The 21,099-nt window shown below is 43.5% G+C and overlaps 1 protein-coding gene across 1 annotated transcript in view; it reads right to left on the bottom strand.

Annotated features, from left to right (window-relative positions):
• LOC126418914 (putative fatty acyl-CoA reductase CG8306) overlaps positions 1 to 20,720 on the bottom strand; it is a 175,041-nt gene extending 154,321 nt beyond the window's left edge. Inside the window, exon 1 of the mRNA XM_050085938.1 lies at positions 20,603 to 20,720. The gene's annotated coding sequence lies outside the window, so the exon portion shown is untranslated. The remainder of the gene's footprint in view (positions 1 to 20,602) is intronic.
• Positions 20,721 to 21,099: the final 379 nt, after the last annotated feature.

The following is a 21,099-nucleotide window of genomic DNA, read 5'->3' as shown; positions in this document are numbered from 1 at the left end:
TCTTCGTCATGATGAGAGATAAGAGTTTCCTAATATTGTTGTGGTCTTCGGCCCAGAGACTGGCCTGATGCAGCTCTCCATGCCACTCTATCCTGTGCAAGCCTCTTCATCTCTGAATAACAACTGCAACCTACGTCCTTCTGAATTTGCTTAGTGTATTCATCTCTTGGTCTCCCTCTACGATTTTTACCCTCTACGCTTCTCTCCAATACTAAATAACTGATTCCTTGATGCCTCATAACGTATAATACCAATCGATTCCATCTTTTAGTCAAGTTGTGCCACAAATTGCTCTTCTCCCCAATTCTATTCAGTACCTCCTAATTAGTTACGTGATCTACCATACAATCTTCAGCATTCTTCTGTAGCACCATATTTCAAAAGCTTCTACTCTCTTCTTGTCTACACTGCTTATCGTCCATGTTTCACTTCCATACATACCTACACTCCATACAAACACTTTCAGGAAAGGCTTCCTAACACTTAAATCTGTACTAGATGTCCACAAATTTCTCTTCTTCAGAAACGCTTTCCTTGCCATTGCCAGTCTACATTTTTATCATCTCTATTTCGAGCATAATCTGTTATTTTGCTCCCCAAATAGCAAAATTCATTTAGTACTTTACGTGCCTCATTTCCTAATCTAATTCCCTCAGTACCACCCTATTTAATTCGACTACATTCCATTATGCTCGTTTTGCTTTTGTTGGTGTTCATTTCATATCCTCCTTTGAAGACACTGTCCATTCCGTTCAGCTGCTCTTCCAGGTCCTTTGCTCTCCCTGACAGAATTACAATGTCGTCGGCAAACCTCAATTTTTATTTCTTCCCATAGATTTTAATTCCTACTCCAAATTATTCTTTTGTTTCCTTTACTGCTTGCTCAATTGAGTAACATCTGGGATAGACTACAACCCTGTCTCACTCCCTCCTCAACCGCTGCTTCCCTTACATGCTCCTCGACTCTTATAACTGCCACCTGGTTTCTGTACAAACTGTAAATTGCCTTTCGCTTCCTGTATTTTACACCTGCCACCTTCAGAATTTGAAGAGAGTATTCCAGTGAACATCGTCAAAAGCTTTCTCTACGTCTACAAATGCCATAAATGTAGGTTTGCCTTTCCTTAACCTATCTTCGATGACAAGTCGTAGGATCAGTACTGCCTCGCGTATTCCAACATTTTTCTGCGCAATCCAAACTGATCTTCCCCGAGGTCGGCTTCTACCAGCGTGTAAAGAATTCGTGTTAGTATTTTGCAATCATGACTTTTTAAACTGACAGTTCGGTAATTTTCACAACCATCAACACCTGCATTCTTTGGAATTATTATATTTTTCATGAAGTCTGAAGGTATTTCGCTTGTCTCTGGCTCTCCCAAGGCTACCTAAAGGAATACTATTTACTCGCAGGGCCTTGTTTCGACTTCGGTCTTTCAATGATCTGTCAAATTCATCACGCAGTATCATATCTCCCATTTCATCTTCGTCTACGTCCTCTTACATTTCCATAATATTGCCCTCAAGTACATCGCGCCCTTGTATAGGCCCTCTATATACTCCTTCCATCTTTCTTCTTTGCTTAGGACTGGTTTTCCGTCTGAGCTCTTGATATTCATGCAAGTGCTTCTCTTTTCTCCAAAGGTCTCTATAGTTTTCCTGTAGGCCGTATCTATCTTACCCCTATTGATATATGCTTCTAATCCTTACATCTGTCCTCTAGCCATCCCTGCTTAGTCATTTTGCAGTTCCTTTCGATCACATTATTGAGTCATTTGTATTCCTTTTCTCCTGCTTAATTTACTGCGTTTTTATATTTTCTCGTTTCAGCAATTAAATTCAATATCTATTCTGTTACCCAAGGATTCCTACCAGCCCTCGTCTTTTTACCTACCTTATCCTCTGCTGCCTTCACTATTTCATCTCACAAAGCCACCCATTCTTCTTCTACTGTATTTCTTTCCCCCATTCTTGTCAAAAGTTCCCCAATGCACTCTCTGAATTTCTCTACAACCTCTGGTTCTTTCTGTTTATCCAAGTGCCATCGCCTTAAATTCCTACCTTTCTGCAGTTTCTTCAGTTTTAATCTACAATTCATAACCAATAAATTGTGGTCAGAGTCCTCATCTGCCTCTTGAAATGTCTTACAATTTAAAACCTGGTTCCTAAATCTCTGTCTCACCATTATATAATCTATATGAAACCTTCCAGTGTCTCCAGGCCTCTTCCACGTATACAACCTTCTTTCATGATTCTTAAATCAAATGTTAGCTATGATTGTTATCGTCTGTCCAAAATTCTACCAGGCAGCTTCCTCCTTTATTCCTTGCCCTCTGTCCATATTCAGCAACTAGTTTTTCTTCTCTTCCCTTTCCTGCAATCGAATTCCAGTTCCTCATGACTATTAAATTTTCGTCTTCCTTAATTGTCTGAATAATTTATTTTATCGCATCATACATTTCTTCAATCCCTTCATCATCTGCGGAGCTAGTTGACATATAAACTTGTAGTAGTGTGGTAGGCGAGGTCTTCGTGTCTATCTTGGCTACAATAATGCCTTCACTATGCTGTTCGTAGTAGCTTATCTGCGTTCCTATTTTTTTATTTATTTTTAATCCTACTCATGCATTGCCGTTATCTGACTTTGTATTTATAACTGTATTCACCAGACCAAAAGTCTTGTTCCTCCTACCACTTAACGTCACTAATTCTCGACATCTAACTTTCACCTATCCATTTCCATTGTTAAATGTTCTAACCTATCTGCCCTATTAAGGTATCCGACATTCCACGTTCCCATCCGTAGAACGCCAGTTTTGTTTCTCCGGATAGTATGATAAATTTGAATTACAGAAACAAGTTTTATATAAGCTCGACGGCATATTGAAGCGATCTTTGATATATTTTTGTTTTGCGTTTCTTTTTTAATTTAACTTTATATTGAGAAAACTGTGCTTCGTTTTGCTATTGTTTTTAAATTTTTACTACAACGTCCCTCTGTTTCACGCTACAGATCAACAATTTTCTAATAAAAACTGAATTAAACACTTACAGTTTCAATTTTGCTATAAATACTGTTTATTTTTAATTAACAGGCAGCAGGATGACTATGTAGATATACGGCCCTTTTTACTATCCTCACTCAGTTTCTAGATGGTTCATCACTTCCGGCTTCTAGGGGAATCTAATAGGTTACTGATAGAATGTACAAACAAAGCGATGGAAACGTAACGTTTGATAGGCACGCAACACACCTAACACGTAGGTGTTACAATCTTAACCGGAAGGCTGCTAGGAGAACTGCTGTGGTCTACGCCTACGGCTCACAGCCGACCGTGGCCTATGGTAGTTTTACAACTCTAATTACAGTGGGAAACGTCGTCTTGGCGAAAATGATTAACTTCTGAATTAACTGCCCGTATACTCCCGCGCACCAACAGGCAGCTGCAGTGTCTGACTCAGAGTGAGCGACTGCAAACAGCGTCTGACCCAGGGTGGGCGGCTGGTATCGCATGTGGAAAACAACCGGAAGCTACCACATTATTATTCCCAAGGCACACTTGGCATGGCTCTCTATATTAAAATAATGATTCTGGAGGTAAAACATCCCCTCAATCAGATCTCCGGGAGGGGAGTACTTCGAGGCTAATGGAAAGTGTAAAGATAAAGAAAAGGAAAGAGGAAAAGCTAAGGATTGGTACATGGAGCGTTCGCACCCTCTTACAATCTGGCAAATTGGAAAATGCGAAAAAAGAGACGGAGCATAACAATACAGATATTCTCGGAATGTGCGAGGTGCAATGGGGAGGCAATGGTGTGTTACAGAGTGATGACCATAAACTATTTTATTCAAGCGAGGAAAAAAACGGAATGAATGGAGTAGCTATCATGGTAATGATGATGATGATGTCCCATACTCCTTGACAGAGCGTAGGGGAACGATGCGGGAGACCAGCACCGCCATACTAGGCAAGGTCCTAGTGGAGGTGGTTTGCCATTGCCTTCCTCCCACCGTAATAGGGATGAATGATGAAGACGACACAACAACACCCAGTCAGCTCGAGGCAGGTGAAAATCCGTGACCCCGCCGGGAATCGAACCCGGGACCTCGTGCTCGGGAAGCGAGTACGCTATCGCGAGACCACGAGCTGCGGACTTATCACGGTAAAGAAGAAGGTAAAAACCATGATAATGAAGGTGGAATACATAAATAACAGATTGATAATGCTGAGGTTGAAAGGTCACAAGAAAGATGTAGTTCTGATACAGGTCTGCATACCAACGAGCCAACACAGCGACAATGGGATTGAAGAATGCTACAGCTGAGTTGAATCACTGGTGGAGAGAGAGAAGAAAAAGGCGTGCATCACAGTAATGGGAGATTGGAACGCGGTGGTTGGCGAAAGGAAAGACGGAGATGTGGTTGGAAAGTTTAGATTGTGTAACAGAAACGAAAGAGGTGCTAGAATGGTCAGATTTTGTAAGGAAAACTTATTGGTAGGTGGAAAAACGAATTTTGAACATCACACTTCTTCAGAATAAAAGTAACTACCGTTTGTCTATAGTGGACATCGTCAAGGTAAAACTACAAATCCATAAATTATCGTCAGACTGGTAAAAACGTATCTGGAACTGCCTCGGCCCCACTTCGCGACCGCGATGCGGCAGCCACCAGTGCTGTACTGGAACTGACCATAGCGTCAAGAGGCCCGCCTAGGCGGACGCAATACCTTGCCCCTGCGCATAAACTGTGTGATAGTTACTTGTTGGGACAAGACGCGAACGTAACTCCTAACCTTGAATTTACTAGTAAAGTGAAATGAAGGTACAGCTGAGGAAAAGGGCGTATATGTTAACCTGTGCAGAACGTACTTAGATCGACTGACTTAACATATATGAAGTATTCGTTGGTCATGATATGAGGAAGACATCACGTGCTTACAACGTATGTCCTGTCTAGGAAAATTTTGTGCTCAAGCACAAAGTTTAATCACCTAAAAAGAACTTAGGAGTGGGATGGATAATATAAAGCCAACATCGTCATTATTATGACTAGGTCTAAAAAATTTTGAGACGTAAATGTGAAGCACTTGCTTAGCTATGGTTACATTGCATTGACTTAGCACACAAATGATCATGATTGAACTTACGAACAAGTCTATATCTAATCTGTAGCATCTGGCAATACGGGCCATATAAAATAGATGGTCATTATTCAAGATTAGTATATTTGACCTGAAATGGTCTACAATCAAGTCAAAAACTAATGCACGTGCCTGATTGAGCTTCATGACGAAGTTATGGTTACGAGTTACAGAAAACATTAAAGTAGGGGATAATGTGGAGGTAATGGGGTACTCAGTTTGCCTTCATGGAGGTGATCCACACACATACTGTAAAAACTGTGTGTGGAACACTGCCATCATTATTTCACTTTACTAGTAAAAATTTACTCTCTTCCAAGAATAACGGACCGAGAATAAAAGTGAATCCACACCACACCACTGAATCACATACGGTGAGTGCAATGGTTGTTCATACACAACACGCGGTTAAGCAGCACCCCAAATTTTTCAGTTCCATGTATAGACAGCACCATCCAGTGTAGAATGCGCCTCGTCATTCAACAGAACATTACCGAATTACACGTCGTCAACTTCGATCCTTGCCAGAAACGGAAGAGCAAATATAGAACTTTGCTGCGGATCATGAGGATTCAGCTGATGCTGCATCGTCTGTATCTTGTACGGGTACCGGAGTAAAATAGACCGCAACACTTCCCATACTGTTCACCACGGGGTGGACAATTCTCGCGACACTTCACGAGCGCTAGCTCTACCCGGGGCACGTGCTGTGTGGTCAGTTACAGCAACAGAAACCTCGTCCATAACTTCCACCGGGATACGACGCCTTCCTCTTCCAGGTGCCACAGAGCTCACCCGTATTTTTGAATTTCATTATCATCTTCTTTAAAAAATATAGTAACAACAGGCATCTCCTCAGACCTTTCAATCGGCTACGCTCTTACAATGCAGCTCTGTAATTGCTGCCATTCACGTACTCCTAAAAACAATTCCACTAACATAGCATAGTCTTTCTTACTGATGGCCGTACTGTCCACTCACGTTAATGGCTTGTCAAATGACAGCGTCAATGTCGCACCGGCAGCATATCTATCAATTTTCGCTGCCATACGATGACTACAGCCCACACTGGACCTCCACGAGTAGTTGCACTTTAATTTTAACCACCTGGTATTTAACATCTGATGGAACACAGTACAGATTTATCGCAAAAGTCCCATTTGCTCTGACGAGACGAACCGGAAGAGACTTTAAAAATATGCACAGGTGTGAAAATGGGCGTTTCTCCTCATGTCTGTTACGAATGTAGTCGCGAAATATCGCACATAGTATACACGACAGCTGTTATTCACTGTGGTGTCGTCCTAAGAACGAGGCCCCATGTCAGAGAGTTGGTACCTCACGACGGAGCCACCGGTAAGGACAGTCGCTGCCTGACGTAGCAGCGAATGAGAGAGGCTCCATACGCCGCCGCTGCCGGAAGACTACTTACGTCAGAGCGTGGCTCTGCTCTGCCCTCTCTACAGTCACAGCCTACGATGACAGCATCGTTTTCAGTCAAACCCCACTGCGACCTGACATCTATACTGTATATAAGAGTTTATAGTCAGTTGTCCATTGAGATATCAAGTGATAACGGCTCTGTAGTGTTCAGTGACAGCAATGAAAACATGATGACATTCCTGTTGACATGGACTGTTCCCAGGTTAACTATTCTTATATTGCTCAACCTGTGTTTAAGTGATATAATGTGTTTCGTTTACTAATAGTATCCGTTCGACCTCCTCCAGAAATAAATCTAGGATTGGTAGCACCCACTACAGTGCCGATACGAATGGCTCAAGTGTTTATCCGGCACTACATCCGCTGTTTCCTTTTGAGGATCTTACTTTACGCATAACTAAATTGGGTCTTAAAATAGGCGGAAACGCTTCTTGTAGGTTTCTTTATTTGGCCGGCACATTTGTGAGAAAAACAAGTGCATTCGACATGAGATGCGTGCACATTTCTTTCACTCTCAGGTTCGCTGTTTATACCGTGCACGGAACTGCATAGCGAGGTACGCGCATGCGTGTGTGCAACAGCGAGACTATTAGCGCTCCTGCGAAAATAGCTTGAGATGCGTACGGTTGAAACACTTAAAACTAAAGGGGCCCAAAATATATCACTTAACATTAAAACCACTCTCTGCCATTTTTATTAACATGGACCTTTCCAGTAGTACCCTAACAACGAGTATAGACTACGATAAAAGGCAAAAAACGAAATACGAGTTGGCCCCGCCAATGGAGGAGACATTTTCAGGCCACCCGATTTTGGTTCCTGTAAACATACAGTGCCACAAAAAAAACTGAAACGCCAAAAAATAATGTAGGGTAATGAAATTTCGGGAATACATTTGTCTACCTAACAGGTTAATAAAAAGAAGTGGTCCAACTAAAACATTCATATTCCTAAAACATTCCTATTTTTTAAAAAGCAGTTGATATCCGTTTGACCTATGGCAGCGCCATCTAGCGGGCCAACCATAGCGCCATCTGGTTTCCCCCTTCAAGCTAGACAAGTTTCGTTCTTTGTAGTTTTTTCGTTTGACACTTATTTCGTGAGATATTTGGCCCGATCACGATCAATGGACCACCCTGTATATGCGTGAGATAAGTCATTGCAAATGTGAAGGTGGTACATTAATAACCGCTGTAACCACCAGAATATTGAATGCAAGCGTGGAAAAGAGCATGTATTTGGTTGTACATGTTCCCGATGTCAGTTTCTGGGACGAAGTTCCATACTCGTTGCAATTGGTCGGTCAACACAGGGACAGTTAATGTCCTGTGGATGGCGCTGGAGTTTTCGTCCGATGATGGAGGCGGGTCTGGTGGTCGAGCCGACCAAGGCAACATGTCAGCACACTGTGTACAGCGTGTCGGGCTACAACATCGCTATGTGGGCGAGCGTTATCGTGTTGGAAACACTCCCTAAAATGTTTTTCATTAATGACGGCACAACAGGTCGAATCACCACACTGACGTACAATTTTACAGGCAGAATGCGTGCGATAACCACGAGAGTGCTCCTGCTGTCATACGAAATCGCACCACAGACCATAACTCTAGGTGTAGGTCCAGTGTGTCTAGCACGCAGGCAGGATGGTTGCAGGTCCTCCAGTGGCATCCCCCTAGCCAACACGCGGCCATCACTGGCGCCGAGGCAGAACCAGCTTCCATCAGAAAACACATCATACTTCCACTCTGCCTCCAATGAGCCTCGCTTAACACCACTGAAGTCGCGTATGGCGGTGGCTTGGAGCCAGTAGAATGCACGCTACAGGGCGTCTGGCTCGGAGCTGTCCTCGAAGTAACCCATTTGTAACAGTTCGCTGTGTCACTGTGGTGCCAACTGCTGCTCAGTTTGCTGCTGCAGATGCAGTAGGACGCTGAACGCGATGGTCTTCCCCTCCCTCAGTGCCGCCATGTGACCTGGAGCCCGGTCTCCTTGCGACCGTACCTTCCTGTGACCACCGCTGCCAGCCATCTAGTACACTGACTACATTCCTGCCACAGCTTTCTGCAGTATCGCAGATGCAACAACCAGCTTTTGTAGCCTTATTACACGACCTCGTTTAAACTCAGTGAGGTGTTGGAAATGGCGCCTTTGTTGCCTTAAAGGCATTCTTGACTAACATCAACTGACCACGCCCAATCTCAAAGATAACTATCGTCCAGGACCGTTACACCGTGTATTTAAAGCGAACGTGAATTGCACCCGCAAATTGTTGGTACTATAACCACTCTTATGCAACTGGCGGAAAATTTGGATAGACATCATCTTTCAGATGTATAAACATGCCTAACAAGTTTCGTTTATGTTGCACAACACTTTCTTGCTGTTGTGATTCTTTTTAGTTAGTATGTACAGCTCAAAGCCGGGATGGTTCCATTGGGAAGGAGGCAGCCGATGTACTTCCGCCCCTTGTGTTCCGTCCCTGATGACGCCGTCGTCGGCAAGACCTTTATTTAATCCTTTTACGATTAATGGAATAAAGGAACTGTATGTCACGTCAAATGCGAATACTACATAACCCCGCTGAAGATGTACACTCGCCTCGTGAAAATACTTCGGGGACCGGAAAACTAAAATACGTGACTGGCAGATAGCGTGCTCGATTTCTGCACGAATGTAGCGCATACTCACATACAAAGAATGCTGCTCTCGCGTTTCAGAAGCAAATCGACGTTCAAAGTTTGACCAGCCTGTTGTGTACCACAGGACGGCGTTAGGCATCGGGCAGCGACGCTGGCGCAACCGACGACACACAGTTCACAGAGCTGGAAGCCGGCCTCGCCGTCTAACGGCGCTGAATTCACACTCGACCGAACGACAACACATGGCTTAGCCCAATAGCAAACGCTGAAAGTGATAGTCACCTTGACGCTGAAGCTCACTTGTGTCAGTGTTTACTTACAAATAAGTTTGTTTTTGGATACGTTCCGCCTTGAACAAACATTTCTTTCCCTTCTTTTACGCCAGACACGTTAAGCTGAAGTTGCAGCATCCTCAGTGGTACATTTACTTGTTTTCGTGTTAACACATGCTGAGCCACAAAAGCCACAACACGTGTTAACAAACGTTTTTGAAAAATATCCATCAAATGCTGTCTGAAATGATTTGTCTAAAAGTAAGGAATAAAAAAGATTAGAGGAACTTTTGAGGCACCTAAGTTCCTGTATAAAATTTCGAGCATCACTCAAATGCACGTGAAATACACTCCTGGAAATGGAAAAAAGAACACATTGACACCGGTGTGTCAGACCAACCATACTTGCTCCGGACACTGCGAGAGGGCTGTACAAGCAATGATCACACGCACGGCACAGCGGACACACCAGGAACCGCGGTGTTGGCCGTCGAATGGCGCTAGCTGCGCAGCATTTGTGCACCGCCGCCGTCAGTGTCAGCCAGTTTGCCGTGGCATACGGAGCTCCATCGCAGTCTTTAACACTGGTAGCATGCCGCGACAGCGTGGACGTGAACCGCATGTGCAGTTGACGGACTTTGAGCGAGGGTGTATAGTGGGCATGCGGGAGGCCGGGTGGACGTACCGCCGAATTGCTCAACACGTGGGGCGTGAGGTCTCCACAGTACATCGATGTTGTCGCCAGTGGTCGGCGGAAGGTGCACGTGCCCGTCGACCTGGGACCGGACCGCAGCGACGCACGGATGCACGCCAAGACCGTAGGATCCTACGCAGTGCCGTAGGGGACCGCACCGCCACTTCCCAGCAAATTGGGGACACTGTTGCTCCTGGGGTATCGGCGAGGACCATTCGCAACCGTCTCCATGAAGCTGGGCTACGGTCCCGCACACCGTTAGGCCGTCTTCCGCTCACGCCCCAACATCGTGCAGCCCGCCTCCAGTGGTGTCGCGACAGGCGTGAATGGAGGGACGAATGGAGACGTGACGTCTTCAGCGATGAGAGTCGCTTCTGCCTTGGTGCCAATGATGGTCGTATGCGTGTTTGGCGCCGTGCAGGTGAGCGCCACAATCAGGACTGCATACGACCGAGGCACACAGGGCCAACACCCGGCATCATGGTGTGGGGAGCGATCTCCTACACTGGCCGTACACCACTGGTGATCGTCGAGGGGACACTGAATAGTGCACGGTACATCCAAACCGTCATCGAACCCATCGTTCTACCATTCCTAGACCGGCAAGGGAACTTGCTGTTCCAACAGGACAATGCACGTCCGCAAGTATCCCGTGCCACCCAACGTGCTCTAGAAGGTGTAAGTCAACTACCCTGGCCAGCAAGATCTCCGGATCTGTCCCCCATTGAGCATGTTTGGGACTGGATGAAGCGTCGTCTCACGCGGTCTGCACGTCCAGCACGAACGCTGGTCCAACTGAGGCGCCAGGTGGAAATGGCATGGCAAGCCGTTCCACAGGACTACATCCAGCATCTCTACGATCGTCTCCATGGGAGAATAGCAGCCTGCATTGCTGCGAAAGGTGGATATACACTGTACTAGTGCCGACATTGTGCATGCTCTGTTGCCTGTGTCTACGTGCCTGTGGTTCTGTCAGTGTGATCATGTGATGTATCTGACCCCAGGAATGTGTAAATAAAGTTTCCCCTTCCTGGGACAATGAATTCACGGTGTTCTTATTTCAATTTCCAGGAGTGTATTTCTCTAGTCTACACAAAATATTTGACCCATGGTTTTCAACTTTTTTTTTTAATTTTCAGGGGTTTTTTCAGAAAGCCTGATCTTGACATTTCATTTCTTTCCCTATGGTCTTTTCTTTTCTTAGTGTCCTGAATTTAGTACTTGGTACCAACAAACCATTTTGACAGTTAAATGTAACTCTTATTTGGCTGTATGCAAAGTAGCTCTGCCTTGATTAGATAAACATTTCGACTCCTCATTCGTGTTCTTAGTGTCTCCTGCTCTCGAAACGTCCCAAATTTAGTATTTGAATCGAAGGAAGCCTTTATGTCACCAATATACGCCAATGTAACTTTTAGGTGCAAAATAGCTAGGCTTTTGAGAGCAGCAACTGATCGTTAAATATTTCAATTTTCTCTCAAATCACCAATTAATATTTTCGTAATTATCCTGATTAGTTTCAAGCAATTAAATATTATTTGCTAAAATTAGTCCTCACGCTGATCCATTTAATATCTCAGTTGCCCAATTTCCACTCTTCGTTTGGCTACCAAAACTTGTACAAAAACCATTCAGTAATAATGGAGTATTTATTTTCATTCCGCTTAAATATTTCTTTTTAAAAAAAGAAAAGCGCTGATGACGCTGTAACTGCCGTGCGACACATCTGGGTGTAAGTGAGGGAAAAACTGTGCTTGCTCACGGCAGAACTAACTGAAAACAAATTTATGGTGTAAGTGATTGTTATGAGATATGGTGTGTGCTGCAAAAAAGTCGAAATATACTATCAGCATTAAGCAACTTGCATCGATAAGGTTTATTGGTATCCATAGCAAACCTCAAAATGGTTAATCTTGACAGTGTTTCAATGGTAAGCTGCGGAGAAGTGAAGTAACTGGAAAAGTATCGTACAAAGATTTTAAAACATCAGCATTCATTACATAGAAGCTCATCCAACTATATTTAGAAAGGAATAAGAGAGCGTACTGAAAAGTCATGCCTGCAAATTTTTTATGTGAAAACACTTAAGGCTTTTTAAATAAAACCAACATTATTAGCATTCTACATCTTTATTCTTCATATCTACATATTTGCAGTCGTGTGCCGCTCGATGGCTCAGAATTGCAGCGTGCAACATGGCGGTGTGTAGCGTACAGCGAGCTGTAATCGAGTTACGAATTCAAACAGTTGGTCCACACGTGGAGCACCATCTCCTTCAACTTGACAACGTCAGACCACACGCGAGTGCTGCGACGCTTGCAACAGTCCGACGTCTTGAGTCCATTGTCCCGAATCGGCCCCATCCGATATTCTTCTGTTTCCAAAACTTAAAGAACACCTTCAATGACTTCACTGCGATAGTGATGAAGCAGTGCAGGCAGAAATGAGATTGTAGCTCCGTTAACAAACACTCTATAATAACGCTATGACGCTATGACTGGTCTCTCGTTGGGTGAAATGAGTTCGTCGCCTTGGTGATTTGATTGAGAAATAAATATGTAGACATGAGTAATAAAGATATAGAATGTTAATAACGTTTGTTTTATTCAAAAACTTTAATTTAATATTCGGAGGCACTACTTTTCAGCACTCCCTCGTCGGTGGAGCCTGTCTGCCTCATCTACTGTGTTTTTTTCTTCACAGGCACTAAATAAAATCACGACAACTTTCTTCATCAAGAAAGATTACTTTCTCACTGTTAAAGAAAAGGTTACTTAATAATAAATGTTTCATAAATTGATGTTATTATTTATGCACAATGCAGTCTTTGTCTAGATTTTATAAAACCTAAGTCATTTTCACTTTGAAATATCTGGCTTCTCTTGTGGAAGAACACCCTTGGAAGAAATATCGCAGTCGTCATGTAAAATGGAGCTAAATCTATGGAACTATGTATGTTGGAACTATGTATGTTTCACATCTACTCGTAAACCACTGGCTCGATTTCAACCAAATTTGGTAAACAGGTCATTTACCGTCTGGAAAGATTTACTCTGTGAGTAAGAACCATCAACCTCTCAAACGGGTGCGAGTGGAAAGGGAGAGCAATTCACGAGGAGCGAATAGCCGCACTTTGTTTTTTATTCAATGTTTGAGAATGAGAGCGCTTACTGAATTGCAACAAGCTTTACACGTAATTTCAAACCTTTACGAGGCTTTTTCTCTCTCTCACCACCCACAAAATGATGAAAGGAGAAAAGGTTATCGCTTACTACTTTTTCGCTGTTCGTGCAGTAAAACTGCCGCACCATACATGACCCTTTAATTTATTACTTACTTACTACTAACTCTATTTGCAACACATTTCGCAAACAGTGTCAGCGTATACCACTGGATATACTTGCGAAATTATATCATTGTATGACACTACGTCGGGAGGTATGACGTCATAAAGCGTGGAAACGAAACTGCAGGGCCAAATCCGTTAGAAATACAGGTGAAATATGTGTAGCAATATGAGTGAAATAAGTTAAATATATGCGTATGCGGGCAAAGCCGCGGGAAAAAAATCCCTCTAAACCAATGGATCGATTGCAACCAAACGTAGAAAGAAATACTGTTGGGGTAAGAGGCAGCAACCTCCTACTGAAGTAGGTGGGAGGGGAGATGAACATACAGAGAGGGAGAAGGAGGTGGACGCGCAGATGAGGGAGGAGCAGATGGACAGAGAGAGTGGGAGGGGGAAATGTACAGAGAAAGGGAAGAAGAGAGAGGCAGAGAGAGGTGCAGGAGGAGATGGACAGAGAAAGGAAAGAGGAGGAGATTGAGAGAGAGAGTGGGGAATGGACAGGGAGAGACTGGAGGAGGTCAAAGAGTGGGGAAGGAGGAGATAGACTAAAAGAACTGGAATAAATACATATCCGAGAAACGTCGGGTCCTCAGCTAGTAATAAAATAAACGCGAAGAAAGTGCAAAAGCACGAGATCGATTGGTGTAATTTGAGTGAGCACTGCGGGAGCAGTTTAACTTTCCGGAAGACGATACCGTTCCTCTCCAACGCAATCGACAAAACTTTCTCGACGGCTGAAGTCGCGTACCGTTCCGTCGATAGGCTGTGTGGATGGCACCGCTATAGTGCATTGTGGAATGTTTTCAACTTCCCTTGTGTTCCATCGAATGTGACTCGATCTTAGTGCGGCAGACTACACGTCAGCCCATACTGGATTCGAGACATGTTATTTTTATTTCCTAGTGTTACATAACGTATCAGGATTTCTCGTTCAGGAATGTAAGCAATAATAACTATAATCGTAAAAATGGGGAATGGCAACTGGATCATGTTTGTATGGATAAAAATTACCGTATGGAAATCTACAATGCGAAAGTTCTGAAAGGGACAGATACTGGATCAGATCATTACAAAAATAATAGCAGAGTTCACCCCATTGACAAAGAAAAACTCGCACCCTAAAAAGAAGAGAACCTACGACTCTCATAAATTCACAAGTAACAAGGAATACGAACAAGAAACAAGGAATATAAAAACGGCACATGGTCTAGAGGAAATAGTTCCCAGAAATAGCTGAAGAGATGGCCTCAACAAACCCAGAGAACAAACACCAATGGTGAAACGAAGAGCGTGCTAAAACAGTGGCACACCGACACCAAGCCTGGTTAAGGTATCAGAGTTATAAAACAGAAGAATCGCACTCGGAACTCACAGAGCAAAGAAACATAACACAAAAATAATAAGCAGGATTAAGCACCAACATCAAAAAGATAGTCTTCATTTGTGCGGCCATATTGTCCGTAGTTGCTTCACAATTCCTGACGGTGTTTTCGTTCTGTCAAAAAGATATACTTCTAATGATAGAAACAAATAGCGAGAAAACACACTTAGGGAATTACTACAAAATATTTAGTAGACAATTACAAAGATATGATCCTCCAACATTAATGTTAAAAGATAAAAAGAATAAGATGGCCCACAATAGTAGTAAAATACATGAATTTCAGCGGAAATAGATACCTCTATTAAAACACCAGCAGAAAATATAAACCCACCGGCAATCCATGAAGTCTAAAAAGCTCTGAAAGAGCTCAAAAATTACAAAGCAAGTGGAGAAGATCAACGTTCGGAACACTGGAAATATGCAGCAGAAACAGTGAAGACATCATTACACCAATGGATAGTGAAAATATGGAACAAAGGTATAGAACACTTAAAAGGCGACAAATCAAACTCAGTCAACTATAGAGGAATTTACATTTTGGATATCACATATGAAGTCATGTCAAGAATTCTATACAATCGTCGTAAAGATCAGCTTGAAGTGCAACTACGAGAATACCAAGGAGGATTTTAGACCCTGGACAAGCTGCCCAGAGCAGATAATCATCTTGAAATTGGTAATGGATTACTACAAAAAAAGACAAAAATAAGGAGTCATAACCTTCGTAGTCTTCAAAAAGACCTTATGATTGCATCCACGTATCTTCAGTGATGAAGAAGCTCCATCACAAAGTAATAAAAAATATAACCTTCAAAAACACTAACAAACATAAAATCTAAAGTAAAGTTTAGATCTGAAATGTCTGAGCCATTTACGATTAAAACAGAGCTAAGACAGGGAGATGGTTTATCGTCATTAGTTTTCAACTTCGCTCTGGAGTACGAGATGAGGAAATGGTACAAGGAAAATTCTAAAAACCTAAGAATTGGAACCAAGAAGCCAAATAAACGTCAACTGCTTGGGACTCGTTGATGACTTAGCGTTACTAGCCAATAACATTCAAGAAGCCAGAAATCAAATAACTAGCCTACAAAATGTAGCATAAAAAATAGGACTCCAGATATTATTCGAAAAGACTGAGAGAATGGAAGCAGATCTATCAGTAATCAACCACATGACAGTAAATAACAGGAAAGTAAAAATAGTGAAGCAATTTTAAAACCTATGAGAAATTATAAAATGCAACTTGGAGTAGAAACCTGCATGGCAAGAAAGAACTAACAAAACAAAAAGCTCAAAAATTAACATGGTGTACATACAATAAAAAATGTCTGTCAATGAAAACTAAAGTACAACGTTACAAGATGGTGATTTAACCAGAGGTGACGTGTGGAAGTGAAACTTTTCAGTGTCACCCACAAAAACAGAACCGACAAAATCCTAAAAGTAGAGAGAAGACTAGCTAGAACATGCATAAATGTCAGAAAGATGGAGAAAGGACAAAGGTGGATAGTTCGAAATGAAGTGGTGTAAGGTGAACCAGTGTCCATTACAGACACTATACAGAAAAATGAGATCTCTTTTTGTTCGCATTACGAAGACATCAGAAACTAGATTAACAAGAAAAATTATAGAGGAATGTTGGAACACGATTTATCCATTCTTCTTGAATGGATAAATAAAACCAGCAAGTAGAGTGGATAAATAAAACCAGAGAGAATGTGAAGGAGCAAGAATTAACCGTGGAAGATTTGCAAAACAAACAGCAAGTTTAAGGAAATTGAAAAACATAAAAATAAGATTTGAACCAAAAATAGACAAACAATAAAAAGGGTCTTTAGAGATGAGAAATGACAAAAAATATCAGAACGAATGAAAAGATACTCGGCAATTCGGAAAGAAAATCTATTGAAAAAGACGACCGGAAAATGGTTGAAGTGGTCCGACGAGGCAGTAAAAGCACAACAAGAAGAAGAAGAAGAAGAAGAAGAAGAAGAAGAAGAAGCAGAAGAAGAAGAGGAATAAGAAGCATAAAAATCATAGCAGTATGTCGGTGGTGTGCTGCACTGTCTGTATAATAAGAAATCATCGTGAAATTAACATTAAATTATCGATACACCATTGCGCATATTGAACTGTTATCACAGGAAGTCATTACATTTATAATTCTTCCTCCTCATTGGTACCCCGCCAGAATTTGAGGTAGTAGCTGTCATAAGAGCACAGACATTTTATGAATATCTCTTTCTAACACGCGCATATGATTTTTAATAAAGATAGCGGAAAATACAACATCTATAAAGAACAGTCATGTAATTTTTGGCGGAAATTATGCGTATTTCAGTATGAATACCGGAACTGTAAAGAGATGCAGTAGCAAGGAATTAAGAGTGATGTAATCTTCAGGAGATATCAATTCTGGCACTGCAATAACGTGAAAGCATTATGAAACCGAACCTCACCACGAATTTTCCACTAGGATTATTATTGCTCTTACTGTCTGTCATTCTGATGGAACAGGATTAGCTGTACCAATAAAAGTGTTTGCTGGAAGCTTAGATCGATAATGATGTGACTCAAACGCAGAGCTGGCAGAGTTCCAGATCGCCGCCTTCGACCGGTTTCACGAGAGCGACTTTCGTGTCAAAAAGGACGAAGAGTCGTGCGTCTGTGTCACGTGCTCGCGTGTAAACCAGCTGAGCGCCGAGTGTCGAGTTCCGAAGGTCGACACCGCCTGCAATCGGTCGCTCGCCTCGACCGTGCGACACACGATCGATTTACCCAGAAGTTTCTGCCAGTAATTTGTTTAGGGGCAGGTTACTTTACTGAATGCATTACATTTTTTAAAGACGCCAAATGGAATGTGTATATCTTTCCAATGTGCTAATACACTTTGTTTTTCATTTATTAGTCATCAATTTATCTTTCGTTCCTTGGTCTTCCAGTTTAAGTGCAAGTATTTATGTACTGGTTTTGCGTTCTCGGTGTGTCTACAGAAACGTTTTCAATAGCAGCACTGCCGATTAGTGTAACTCCTGCTATAAATTGTGTGAGGGAGAGTGAGATGACATGAAATGACAGTGAACTTGAGTGTAGCTGGAGGAATAGGCTTATCACTGACCAGGGGTTCGCAAACCTTTCCTCTGACGGAACACTTTGAGAATTCCGGTACTCTGATGAAGCACTTTGTTTATTTTGAGAGTTAAAAAATTAAAAAAAAAATGAGACAACTTGTTTTATTCAGTGATTACTTCAATTTTAATACTTAACTAACGACACAGAAATCATGATTTTTAAAATGATATCACGATTTGTGTGTCATTAGTGTCGTAAAAATGTCAGAGAAGAGACGCACGTTACTGATAATTTTTCTCGGAGACAGTGTTCTGCGGAACAGAGTTTGGGAGACCCTGCCCTGGACATTTACGCTGTCAACTTAATAAGTGTAAAATCATTCTACGTGAAACTCAACTGCTTTAATAAAGCGAGTAGTCGTTTCATAAATAAGACACTTAAGGACGAAAGAAACTCTCGCATAATTTGTTGCTTCCAAGTCACATAGCTAGACGAAACTCGGGTCATATGTAGAAAGAACTGCTACAGTGAAATATAAAAAGTAACTGAAAGAAATGTGCAGTGAGACCGAGAGAAATAACACTTTTATTCGAGACAATAATTACTCTGAAGGCACTGCAATTTATGACGGTCACTTGGGCATCACAAAAGGCGGTGAATGCTTCGTAACAGGGTCTGTGAGTGCCACGGGCGGCAGCGGACGATCTGCAAGGTGGTGTGGTCGCATGCGGGCCACAAGGTATGTAACGAGTTCTAGCGGTGGGGCGTTCCGTTCTTCCACCGGCGCGGTTGAGAAGTGATCGACGGATTTCGACGCACGTGAACGTGCCGCAATACTGCTGCCCAATGCAGTCTACACTTGCTCGATGTGCTTTATGTCGTGGGAAAGCGCAGGCCAATTCACGCGCCGAATATACCTCTGGTTCCAAGGGCTTCTTCACCTGCGCCCTTCGATGCGATCGCGCTTTCTCATCCATCAAACCTGGAGATGTGCTTAAGACGACTTAATTGTGTACACAGGCGATAATAATTTCACGTGGCTCCACGAGGTTTTGCAGGTCTTTCTACTGGACACCACGCCGGCGATTTATGTGTCGCTAACTTGCCGCAGTTCTGCAGCCGCGGAAGAGGGACCTACAGTTCAACTGCGTGTTGTTTCCGGCGACACCTATCGTACTTGAGAGTTTAACGCTACTCAAAGGGGGGAATGAAAAATCCGTTGTCCGAGAGAGATTCGATGCCATGACTTGTCTGTTTTTAGGCGAGCGCTCAACCTCTAGACTTAGAGGCCCCCTGACTACATACATTTCGCTTATAGATTTCGCAGGTTGATTTTGCGAGTATCAGAACATGTGCCATCTACGGTTTTATCTTTCGATTGCGTTGACTTATGAGGTTAAATTTTTCACGCCGCCGTGGGACCTAGACCTTAGCATGTGACATAAATGTCAGCTTGATACCTCAAAAAAAATGGTTCAAATGACTCTGAGCACTCTGGGACTTAACATGTGAGGTCATCAGTCCCCTAGAACTTAGAACTACTTAAACCTAACTAACCTAAGGACATCACACACATCTATGACCGAGGCAGGATTCGAACCTGAGACCGTAGCAGTGGCGCGGTTCCGGACTGAAGCGCCGAGAACAGCTCTGCCGCTTGATACCTCTACCCAATTCTGAGTAGAAAGGGTGTTACCAGAGTGGCGGACGGACAGAGGTGATCCGTTTCTACCGATTCAGGTGCGGAATCCTAAAAAGGAGTTCCGAATTCACCCCTCAAAAGACGCATAGGGGAAGGAACAGAGGGTAACAATGACGTTGGTCGGAGTGTGCCGTGTTCAGAGGTTTAGAGGTCAGTGCAACATTATGCCTCCCCACACCTATACCACCAAAACGATCATGTTCCACACGGTTCCTGGGTGCATTGCGTCTTACAACTTCTCGCCATGTGAGGATACGTGTAGCACTGTCGAACGTGTCGAACAAATCAAATGTGATCTGTCACAAGGTGTTCAAGAACTCAGTCGTAACACATGCTACCGTGGAAACCATTCGTTTCTGGACATACATTCACTAGGATTATTTGCTTGTTTCATTCTCTTCTACCCGCCCTTTTCGTCCGAGCTGCCGGAGATGGTGGTTGTGTGTGCGTGAGGTGTGCTTGCTTGTGTGAATGAGTGTGTGTATGTTTTCTTCTCTGGAGAAGGCTTTTGACGAAACCTAATGTGTAAGTGTCCTTTCGTTGTGCCCGTTTGCAACTCAGCGTGTCGTCCTTACGGTGTGTAGCAATCTATCTTTTCCTTGTGTTGTTCACCTTGCGTCTTCCGACAGCCACTCGACGCGACACCATCCCATAAACCAAAGAAGATTCAGCAAACAGCCGCAGACTGTTGCCCGTCCTGTCCGCAAGATCGTTTGCGTAAATAGAAAACAATGGCTGTCCTGCCACACTTGCCTGGGTCACTCCTATACCCTTGTCTCTGATGAACACTCCCCATCGAGGTCAACGCTCTGGGTTCTGTTATGTGACGGATTTTAACGCTGCTCCTTGTTTGTGTGCGCCTCAAGCTTTTGAAAATGGAGAAACGGAAAAGTTGTGACTCACCTGCGGCAGTGGCTGGAAGGCGTCGCGTACCGTAGCGCGCTGCGTGGCGCCGTGACCTGCGACGGAATGCCGATGCGTGCTGCCAGCGCTCAGAGACTGCGTTTTAGCTGCCGGCGACGCGACGGCAGAGCACGTGCAGGGTGGTGGGGGCCTGCGGAAGGGGGAGGGAGGGCGGGGCGGGTGGCGGCCTGGCCTGCTGCTCTGGGTCGACCGCGAGCGTCCTTGTGCAAGCGACTCCTACAAGCGTGCTCAAACCCACATCGCCTGCACACAGTGCAGCATGTCCGTAAAAGAATGTTTCTGTCACTGCGAGCGGGAAAAAACGCTGTTCAGATACGGCTAAAGGAGCGTACATACCAGGCCAACGAACGACAGAGCCTCGACTCACGGAGCGAGGTGGCGCAGTGGGTAGCACTGTATTCGCACTCGGGAGGATGACAGTTCAAACACGCATCCGGCCATCCTGACTTAGGTTTACCGTGACGTCCTTAAAATGC

This window comes from Schistocerca serialis, chromosome 9, assembly GCF_023864345.2.
Source record: "Schistocerca serialis cubense isolate TAMUIC-IGC-003099 chromosome 9, iqSchSeri2.2, whole genome shotgun sequence".
Taxonomy (NCBI): domain Eukaryota; kingdom Metazoa; phylum Arthropoda; class Insecta; order Orthoptera; family Acrididae; genus Schistocerca; species Schistocerca serialis.
This window is presented reverse-complemented; position numbering and strand designations above follow the sequence as displayed.